The sequence below is a fragment of the Myxine glutinosa genome, chromosome 4 (genome assembly GCF_964187855.1).
Source record: "Myxine glutinosa chromosome 4, kmMyxGlut1.1, whole genome shotgun sequence".
Lineage (NCBI taxonomy): Eukaryota > Metazoa > Chordata > Myxini > Myxiniformes > Myxinidae > Myxine > Myxine glutinosa.
This window is the reverse complement of record NC_136264.1, coordinates 6,486,570-6,496,822: the sequence shown is the minus strand read 5'-3', so window position 1 is coordinate 6,496,822 and position 10,253 is coordinate 6,486,570.

Sequence of the window (10,253 nt, the reverse complement as noted above, 5' to 3'; positions counted from 1 at the left end):
TGTACCTTGGGTAGGTTTAATATCATTTAGATCTGTGGTAACATCCTGTAAAATACATTCATGCAATAGACATCAGAATTGGGGTATTACATGGGAAATGTCCGATAACAATAGGCAAAGCAAGCAAGTCCAGCATATAGGTGCGTACATACCATTCAGACTTCAGGTCTATATGTCACAGTAAGTGTCGCAGGAGTGTCCTTCCGTCGCGGTTGTCCCGGGTCTTATAGACGCCCCTTTTAGTGGGATAAGCGAGCACTCCCGGGTTCACCTTCAGTATAATTTCACTACATTCTCCCCGCCGTTAAAACTATACTGCCGCTCGGCAGGTCGCAAGCAGGCGTCAGCAATAATCGATTGGGGTATGCCATTCCACGTCAGTCGGTCCACCCGTAGCGGTCGGGGCGGCGAACTACCCTGCCAGTTCGTGTCCGGAGACTACCGGGTACGGCGTCCCCAAGCCCGGAGTCCCCCACGTCGGAATAGCTGCCGGAGGTGGGTGTCGGAGGGGGCACCCCAGAGCCATCAGGCAAGGGAGTAGGCGACGACGGAAGTGACGGCAGTAGTTCCACAGAGGAAGCTTCGGTAGAGTCCATAGACTCGTAGATTGGTTCGTCGATATCCCTGTCGTCGACCCCACAAGGGGCGAGATGGCGTACAGAGACAGTAGACTTGCGTCTGCCGTTATCACACGAGCATGCTCGGGATTAGCCTGGAGTACCCGCACCTTATCAACAAAGGGGTTGTCCTTGCTAGCGCGAACCGCTCGTTTGAGATAGGCCGCCACCGGCTCAGCAAGCCAGCTGGGTAAAGATTGGATACTACCCGAGCTTCTAGGGTGGTGGAACAGTCTTTCGTGAGGAGTCTGGTTGGTGGCTGTACATAGGAGAGCCCGGATCGAGTTTAGAGCCGCAGGTAGCGACCACGCCCATTTATCGAGGCCCCGGCCGAGGGTCCTGAGGCTTAGCATGACGGCCCTCCATATAATCCCATTAAAGCGTTCGATCTTCCCATTCGCCTGGGGTCGGTACGGGGTGGTGTAGCTCGAAGCGACATTATTTTGGAGCAAGTAGCCCCTCACCTCCTGAGACAGGAACACCGCACCCCGATCAGTATGCACATAGGCCGGATACCCAAACATAGAAAACAAATTTTGCAGGCACCGTATAACCGTGGCAGCCGACATATCCCCGCACGTATAAGCAAAGGGGAATCGCGAATACTCATCAACGATTGTGAGCAGATAACGAGAGTTACTCGACACCGGCAGCGGCCCTTTGAAATCCATCGCCAATCTCTCCCACGGTCTAGTAGCCCTAACCAGCGTCCCCATAGGAGGGTTGCAAAAACGCGGTTTGAGCTCCGCACAGATAGTGCAATCACGGCAGATCCGGCGGATGTCCTCAATCGAGTACGGCAGATTACCACTGCACACTAAATGCGCGAAACGTGCCACCCCGGGATGACACATAGTGCCGTGCAAAGCGCGCAGTCCTTCCAAAGTTTCAACCCCCGCGCAAGTGGCCGGCCTCGTTAAGGCGTCGGCCACCAGGTTATCCTTCCCCGGGCGGTATTTGATGGTGTAGCAGAAGTCGGCGAGTTCGATACACAGTGATTTTCTCATTCTTAATGCGTTGAGCATGTAAGGTGTCGTACATGAATGCAACGCTTTGTTGGTCCGTGATGATTTGGAAACATCGCCCGAGCAAGTACGGCCGCCATCGCCGAATTGATTCGACGATCGTGTACGCTTCCTTTTCGACAGACGAATGCCTCCGCTCAGCGGAGGTGAGAGTCCGCGAAAAGAAAGCCACAGGGCGCCCCCCTTGGGAGAGAGTTGCCGCTATCGCATGATCCGAGGCATCACTTTCCAAGACGAAAGATGCACTCTCGTCAATTGTCGCTACAGCGGCGCCAGCGATGTCGGCCTTAAGGCCCCCGAAGGCCGCCATGGCGGCCAGGCCCATGGGGAACGTGTCGCAGGCCACAAGGGGGTGGAGCTTCGCGGAGAAATTTTGCACCCACTTTGAATAGTGGGCGAACAGCCCAAGAGCACGTTTCAGCAAAGCCCGATCGCTAGGCGGAGCCATATCGAGCAAAGGTCGCAGACGCTCCTTATCCGGAGAGACAGAGCCATGGGTCACGGTGTACCCCAGAAGATCTACCATGCATAGAGAGTAACGACACTTAGCCTCATTCATGGTTAGGCGATATTTCTGCGCGACCTCGAGGAAGCGCTTCAGATTAGCGTCGTGATGCCCCTGGTCATACCCACAAACCGTAAGATTGTCCAGATAGACAAAGACATCGGTCACATTCTCCTTCGTAACGAGGTCATCCATAGCCCTCTGGAAACATGAGACCCCGTTTGTTACCCCAAAAGGGAGTCGAGTGAACTGGTACAACCGTTGACCCGATTCAAAGGCTGTATAGACGCGATCAGCCCTAGAGATGGGGACCTGATGATACGCACTACGCAGATCGAGAGTGCTGTAAACGGAGTACAGAGCCACCTGGCGTACCAGTGCATCCATTCCCGGTAAGGGGTAGGCATCCAGCTGTGTAAAACGATTAATCGTCTGTGAGTAGTCGATTACCATGCGCCGGCGATGGGCCTCACTTCGCACCACTAAGACTTGGGCCCGCCACGGCGACCGACTGGGTTCTATAATACCGTCCTTTAAGAGCTGGGCCGTTTCTTCCGCAATGAATTGCGCGTCTGCGCGAGAGTAGCGCCGCGATTTTACGGCTACAGGAGTACAATCAGTGGTCAGGTTGGGGAACAGCGAGAGAGGCTCCACGTCCATCTTAGCGAGTGCGCACACAGCAAGCGTGTCCGGCTCACCGAAGTCCATTTCCAAACGTCCATGTCGCTTAAGGAAATCGTGTCTTAGCAGAACGTCGGCACATAACGCATGTAATACCATGAGATACACGTCTGGGAACATGCGTCCCTTTATCACAAGTTTCAATCGACATGCCCCTTTTGTGCTCAGCCGAAGTCCTTGGGAGGCCATGAAGATCCGTCGTGTAGTCCCGAGAACCGGCCTCCCATGTTGATGCACTAGTCGTTGATCGATAAAACTATCCGTAGACCCCGTGTCGATTAAGGCTTGCGCAAAAACGCCCTCGACCTTGAGCGGAATGATGGCCTGAGCAAGGCCGGAAGATCCGGCAGGTATTGTGCCGTCCGGGCGAGAAGATCGCGCCTCGCGAGTGGATCCCACACCGGCTGCAGTTTTCCGGTCGTTCGGGCAGCCCGTGGAGGACCCCCGTAACAAGGGCATAGTTGGCCGCGCTGGAGCAGGAGCATGTAAATCGTAAAAGCCACTGTCAGAGGACGTTCCCACACCGGCTGCAGTTTTTGCCAGTCGTTCGGGCAGCCCGTGGAGGACCCTCGTGACAAGCGCATCGTTGACCGTGCTGGAGCAAGTGCGTGTAATTCGTAAGAGCCGCCGTCGGATGGCGCTCGAGTCACGTGCAGCGTTCGCTGCGAATCCAGAGGAGTTTTCAAAGCAGTACTTCGTTGCTTGTTTGAGGTGGGCGTCCGGATGCCAGCCAAGGCCGATCGCTCCGCGGCCGGTCGTGGTCGCGCCAGTTGTTTAGGCGGCCCGATGTCCACCACCAAGGATGAGCGTGCAGCCAGGGGCCCACGAGGAGGGGATACGCTCATCAAGGCCGGGCAGGGCACTCCGCTCGGTGTGCAGTCCGTTGGCTCAGCGATAAGCCCATTCAAGGCCGCGCGGGCTCGCGTACCTCGCTCGGACTTCTTGCAAACCTTCGCGAAATGGCCCTTGGTGGAGCACAGATGGCATATTGCCTCCCGAGCCGGGCACTCTAATCTGGGGTGCTGCCGATTGCCACAAAAATAACACTTCGCGTACCGTTCAGGCCGTGGCCGGGCAGCGGTAGCAGCAGTCAGGCCGGAAGCCGAGTCCGCTTCGGGAGCAGCCAGAGACTCGGCCGTAGTCGAGTCCGCCCCCATATCCTCGGCGGTAACCCTCTCCAGTCGCGCGAGTTGAGAAGTCCCCACCACGACTCGTGGGTGGTCATAAGCGGTAGATTGTTCACGGGCATCTGTAAAGACGTGAGCCAACCGTAGTGCCTCCGTGAACGTCAGCTCCGCGGTCTCCAAGAGTCGGGGCCTCAAGGCTCCAGAGCTGATCCCAGAGACGAAAGAATCTCGGAGAAGGTCATCCTGAACTTGCTCGTGTGTCCGTACCTCCTGAGCGCTGTCCGCAAGGAGGTGTCGCAGCTCCTGTGCATAGCGATCGATTGATTCCGACGGTTGTTGTCGCCGCTGAGAGAGCTGATGCCGGCCGTACACGGCGCTCCGTTTCTTGACGTATATTCGCTTTAGCTCGGCCAGAGCAGTGGCGTACGTCGCAAATCGAGCAATGCACTGGTAGACGCGGTGATGGACCTTCGACTGTAACACGGACAGCTTCACCGCGGCGGTGGGCTCGGTTTCATGTGCTGCGAAATAATTCTCCAGCGTTTTGAGCCAGTGGGTGAACTCCGACCCCGACTCCTCGGCTTGTGCTTCGGCGTCGAGGATCGGTACCATGATCATCTTGTGTCCAGCCATTTCGTAGATCTAAATGATATTAAATGTCGTGAAAATTATCCACAGACACGACTTGTACCTTGGGTAGGTTTAATATCATTTAGATCTGTGGTAACATCCTGTAAAATACATTCATGCAATAGACATCAGAATTGGGGTATTACATGGGAAATGTCCGATAACAATAGGCAAAGCAAGCAAGTCCAGCATATAGGTGCGTACATACCATTCAGACTTCAGGTCTATATGTCACAGTAAGTGTCGCAGGAGTGTCCTTCCATTGCGGTTGTCCCGGGTCTTATAGACGCCCCTTTTAGTGGGATAAGCGAGCACTCCCGGGTTCACCTTCAGTATAATTTCACTACACAGATGGTGTGCACATGTTCGTGCAAAAGGCAAACTAGGAGGTGGCCGATGGTCCTATGGCGCAATGTCTTAGATGTTGCCTACCTGAATGTGTTAGTGTTATTTCAAGCACAGCACCCTGATTACCATCCAAATGTGAGCTGCAAATGTCACCTGTTCCTCAAAAGACTTGCCATGGAATCGGTGAGGCCTAATATGGAGGACCGACTCATTTGCACCCAAACGCTTTCAAGCAGGGTCACAAATCCTTTGGAAGTTTTTGGAATTCGGCGAGAAACAGCAGAGGAAAGGTGCAAGTCCTGTCCTCCACAGAAGCACAGAAAAATTTCCACCACTTGCGCACAGCAGGTGTGTAAAGAGCACAGCATGTGTGTAAAGAGCACAGCATGTGTGTAAAGAGCACAGTATGTGTGTAAAGAGCACAGCAGGTGTGTAAAGCACACAGCAGATGTGTAAGGAGCACAGAATGTGTGTAAAGAGCACAGCAGGTGTGTAAAGAGCACAGCAGGTGTGTAAAGAGCACAGCATGTGTGTAAAGAGCACAGCATGTGTGTAAAGAGCACAGCATGTGTGTAAAGAGCACAGAAGGTGTGTAAAGAGCACAGCATGTGTGTAGAGAGCACAGCAGGTGCATAAAGAGCACAGCATGTGTGTAAAGAGCACAGCATGTGTGGAAAGAGCCCAGCATGTGTGTAAAGGGCACACACAGCTTGTGTGTAAAGAGCACAGACATCTTTTGTGCCACAAATGCTATGACGAAAAAAAATAATCCTTTTTTTGCCTTGAATGAATGAATGAATGATCGTTTTAAGGCCATTTTCCCTGCTCGAGTGGGGGTTAGCCTTGCGGGCCCCATGACAATCATGGTTCCCTGTTTGAGGCAATGTTTTTATGGCCATATGCCCTTCCTGACGCCAACCCTTGGTCACGCTCTTACGATGCGCAGGGATATGGTGTACCGATTCAAAATCGGGGTACACACCGTGATCATTCATCCCAGCAAGCTGGTACTCAATTTGCCGACCTCTGAAGGATGACAGGCTGAGTCAACCCCGCTGGCGTTAATTCAGCGATCGACCGGGATTCAAACCCAGGATCCTAGGATCCCAAGCCGGCACCCTAACCGCTAAGCCAACACCAGGCTTTTTTTGCCTTGAAATGAAGAAAATGTTTTGTATTGATTTTCTTTTGCAAATACTAAATACTTTTTACTTTACAAATAAATACTTTTTCTTTTTTTTGCAAAGTAATCGAAATCCATCTCTGTGTTTTTTATTTAACCCCTCCTCCCCCCCCCCCCCCTACACCTCTCGCCCCTCCCGATTCGAGGGGGGACCATAACATAAAACTATTCTAGGGGAGCAAACATTCTTCATGCCAAGTTTGAGCCTTGTGGGTCAAAGAGTGTGGAAGGTACATCAGAAAACACACCACACACGCATGCAGTGCAGCTTTATAAGGGAGCAAGGGGTGGGGGCGGAGGGGATGGGAATGCAAGAATTCAATAATAATAATTAAAAGAATACATCGAAAAGAATACAACAGTAAAGAAAATTACATTTTATTCGTTGTTTTTTTTTTGCAACCATAACCTCAATTCTAAACCGGTCCAAAAAGACCCAGAAATGCATTCCAGGGGTATAATTTAAAAATAATTTACCCCGATCATGAAAGGAAAAAACCCAAAACACATACAGAAATATGTATTACCCTTCATTTGAAGCATATATGAAAGATCATGTGTAAAATCGTTTTTATAACAAAGTTAGAGAGACAGCCTGAGGCCATAAAAGACCCCCAATTGCATTATAGGGGTTACATTTTTAAAACAACCCCCCCCCCCCCCTCGTCCTGATCAAAAAAAAATACAATGCACACACAGATATATGCATTGGTCTTTGTTTGAAGCATTTATTGAAATATCTTATTTGAAAATATCAGATTTGCCAAGTAAGAGTCTCAAATGAAAATAACTCATACAGTCATTATGAGCACAATAATTGTTACTTTGTTTTTCTCCATCTTACGTTTTTTTTTTTTTGTTTGTTTTTTTGGATACAGAATCGAGGCTCGTGAAAGAGCTAACATTTATTTCACCAACAAATCAAACAGACAAACAAAATATATAAAAAGAGGGAGCGGTAGACAAGATGGGGAGAGAAGGGGAAGAGCACACAAACACAACATTTGAGAACAGGGACATCAGGAGATGTGTGGGAGGGGGATGGCTTGGGGGCTAGGAGGTGTGGGATGGTGGTGGGGGGGGGGGGGGGGTGGGAGAAGTATAAAACACAAGGACTCCAAGGACTTCCAGGACAGAAGTTGGTATTTCAAAAAAGTGGATTTGGGGTGAAATTAGCAGGGGCAGAAAAGATCACGGTTTTGGATGTGGGAAGATAAGAGATGGTGGTGAACAGCTGTTTTAAAGACCTGGAGGGAGGAATGGGATTGAAGAGAGTGAGGGAGTTTGTTCCAGAGGCAGGAGAAAAGAGGAATGAAGGAGTGAAGGTGAGCAGAGAGCCTAGATTTTGGCAGTTTAACCATAAGAGGGATGCAGGCAGATCTTGTGCGACCCGTAGGAATATTTGGGGGACAGAGCCCAGAGAGAGCTGGGGGGCAAGGCCGGAGAGGAGTCGGTAGAAGACGGAAAGACCACCAACCTGTCTGCTGTGAGTGTGTGAAAGGCCCTTGGAGTTAGCTTCATCACGGGAGATTCCAATGATTCTGAACGCTTTGGTTTCAACAGCGTGAAGTCGAGCTCGGTGTGAGGCAGGAGCACCAGCCCAGAGTGGAGAACAGTATTCCATTGAGCTGCGGATGAAAGCCTTGAATGTGGTGAGGAGCTCATGTGCCAAGGAAGGACTTCGCATGACGGAGGATGCCCAGTCGGCGACTGGCTTTGGAGGCCAGATTTGAAACGTGGTTTTCCCAGGAAAGATCATGGCAGATAGTGAGACCCAAAAGCTTGAGTGACAGAACTTCTTGGAGAGGATTATTCAGAAAGTGGATGGAAGGATTGTTCAGTCGGTCTTTTCGGAGAGACATCGTAAGAGTGTGAGATTTATCAGGATTGAAAGACAAGTTCCACTTGTTTGCCCAGTCTGTGATTTTGTCCAGGTCTGCAGAAAGTGAGGACGCTGCAGACTGCCGATCTGAGGGTGAGGAATGGAGCGACAGAGAGTGGAGTCATCAGCAAAGAGATAGAGAGGATTTTCAAGACAGTCAGAGAGATTATTGATGAATGAATGATCGTTTTAAGGCCATTTTTCCCCGCTAGAGGGGGGGTTAGCCTTGCGGGCCCCATGACAATCATGGTTCCCTGTTTGAGGCAATGTTTTTATGGCCGGATGCCCTTCCTGACGCCAACCCTTGGTCACGCTCTTATGATGCGCAGGGATACGGTGTACCTATTCTAAACCGGGGTACACACCGGGATCATTCATCCCAGCAAGCTGGTACTCAATTTGCCGACATCGGAAGGATGACAGGCTGAGTCAACCCCACTGGCGTTAATTCAGCAATCGACCGGGATTCGAACCCAGGATCCTAGGATCCCAAGCCAGTACCCTAACCGCTAAGCCAACACCAAGCTACCCGAGAGATCATTGATGAAGACCAGAAAAAGAACAGGGCCCAGAACACTGCCTTGGGGAACTCCAGCCTGAACAGGAAGAGGAGATGAGAGAACGCCATTCAGGGCCACACGTTGCCTACGACTGGAGAGGAAGTCCGCCAGCCATGCGTGGAGATTTCCACGGATACCAAAGGAGGAGGGTTTGGTGAGCAGAGCGGGGTGCCAGATCGTATCGAAGGCACGTAATATGTCAAGGGAGACAGCTCTAATTTCCTGTTTGGCATTGAGGACCTCCATACATTGTTGAGAAAGCAGAAGCAGCATGTCCAGAGTAGAGTGACCAGGTCTGAAACCAAATTGATGATCAGAGATCAAGCCATTGGAGAAGAGGAAAGATTTCATATCCGAAGCAATGATGGATTCCATGACTTTGCTGATAATTGGGAGAAGGCTGATTGGTCTGTAGTTGCTAAGATCTGTTTTTGCACCTTTTTGTGCAAAGCGGTGATGTTGGCTGATTTCCAAGCAGATGGCAGATGACCTTGAGCAAAAGAGAGGGTGAAGAGAACAGAGAGAGGGAGTGAAAGAGCGGAAGAACAGGATTTCAGGACCCGTGGGCTGATGCGTCAGGTCTAGTTGCAGAATCAGAGTCGAGGGTTGACAGAAACTTTTCCACCTTGTCAGGAGGAAAGGACACAGAGTCCATGAGCAGCTGGGCACGACTGGGTACTGTGGGTACAGAGAGGGATGGGTTTGGGACACAATATTTAGAGGCAAACACAGAGTTGAGGCATTCTGCTTTTTCACGTGCGGAGTCAGCCGTGTAGCCGTTTGAGGTGAGGGAGGGGATGGAGGGGATGGAGGGGGAACAAACACCAGAAACATATTTGACCAGACACCACCAGGATTTGGAAGAGGGAGACAGATAAGAGAGTTCGGTCTTGAGAATGGAGAGATATTGTTTCCTGGCTCTCCTGAGGGTGGACACACACTTGTTTCGGGCTTTGTGAAAGGAAATGAGATTTCCTTCCGTTGGATTTGCTTTCCAGGAGACGAAGGCAAGTTGTTTCTGGGCAACAGCCTCACCACAAGATTCCGTGTACCATGGACGGGTGGAAGGGTATGACATCTGAAGACGAGATGGGATAAATCTGTGCATGAGAGAGAGCAATTTACTTTGGAAGAATTCCCACGATGAGTTGATGTCAGAGGCGGTAGAGATGGGAGACCAGTCCAGATGATTGATGGCAGCTTGAAGACCGTGCCAGTTGGCCTGAGTGAAATGCCAGAATCATCGACGCTGAGGAGGCTCTCTGAGAATAGTCAGATAGATGTCCACTTTAACAAGCACATGATCAGATGAGCCGATTGGAGCAGAAGAAGAGCAGCAGACATTTTCAGGGAAGTTAGTCATAACCAAGTCCAGAAGAGAAGATGCTCCGTTGACTGAGATCCGGGTTGGGAAATTGACAGATTGTGTCAGTCCCAGTGAGTCGCAGAAGTCCTTTGCTGAGGAGCCATGGCTGGTGAGAGAGGTACCCACACCCAGCCAACTGGCATGGTGACAATTGAAATCACCACATATGAGGAAGAGATAGCTGGGATGGGTAGATAGAAGTTGGTCCATATTATCAGACAGCGAGATGTGGATGGAGTCATCACTGTTTGGTGGACGGTACAACACACATATGAACAAAAGGTGGGAGCGAAGGGGAAGCCGTAGCCAAAGGTATCCCTGGGGGTGAG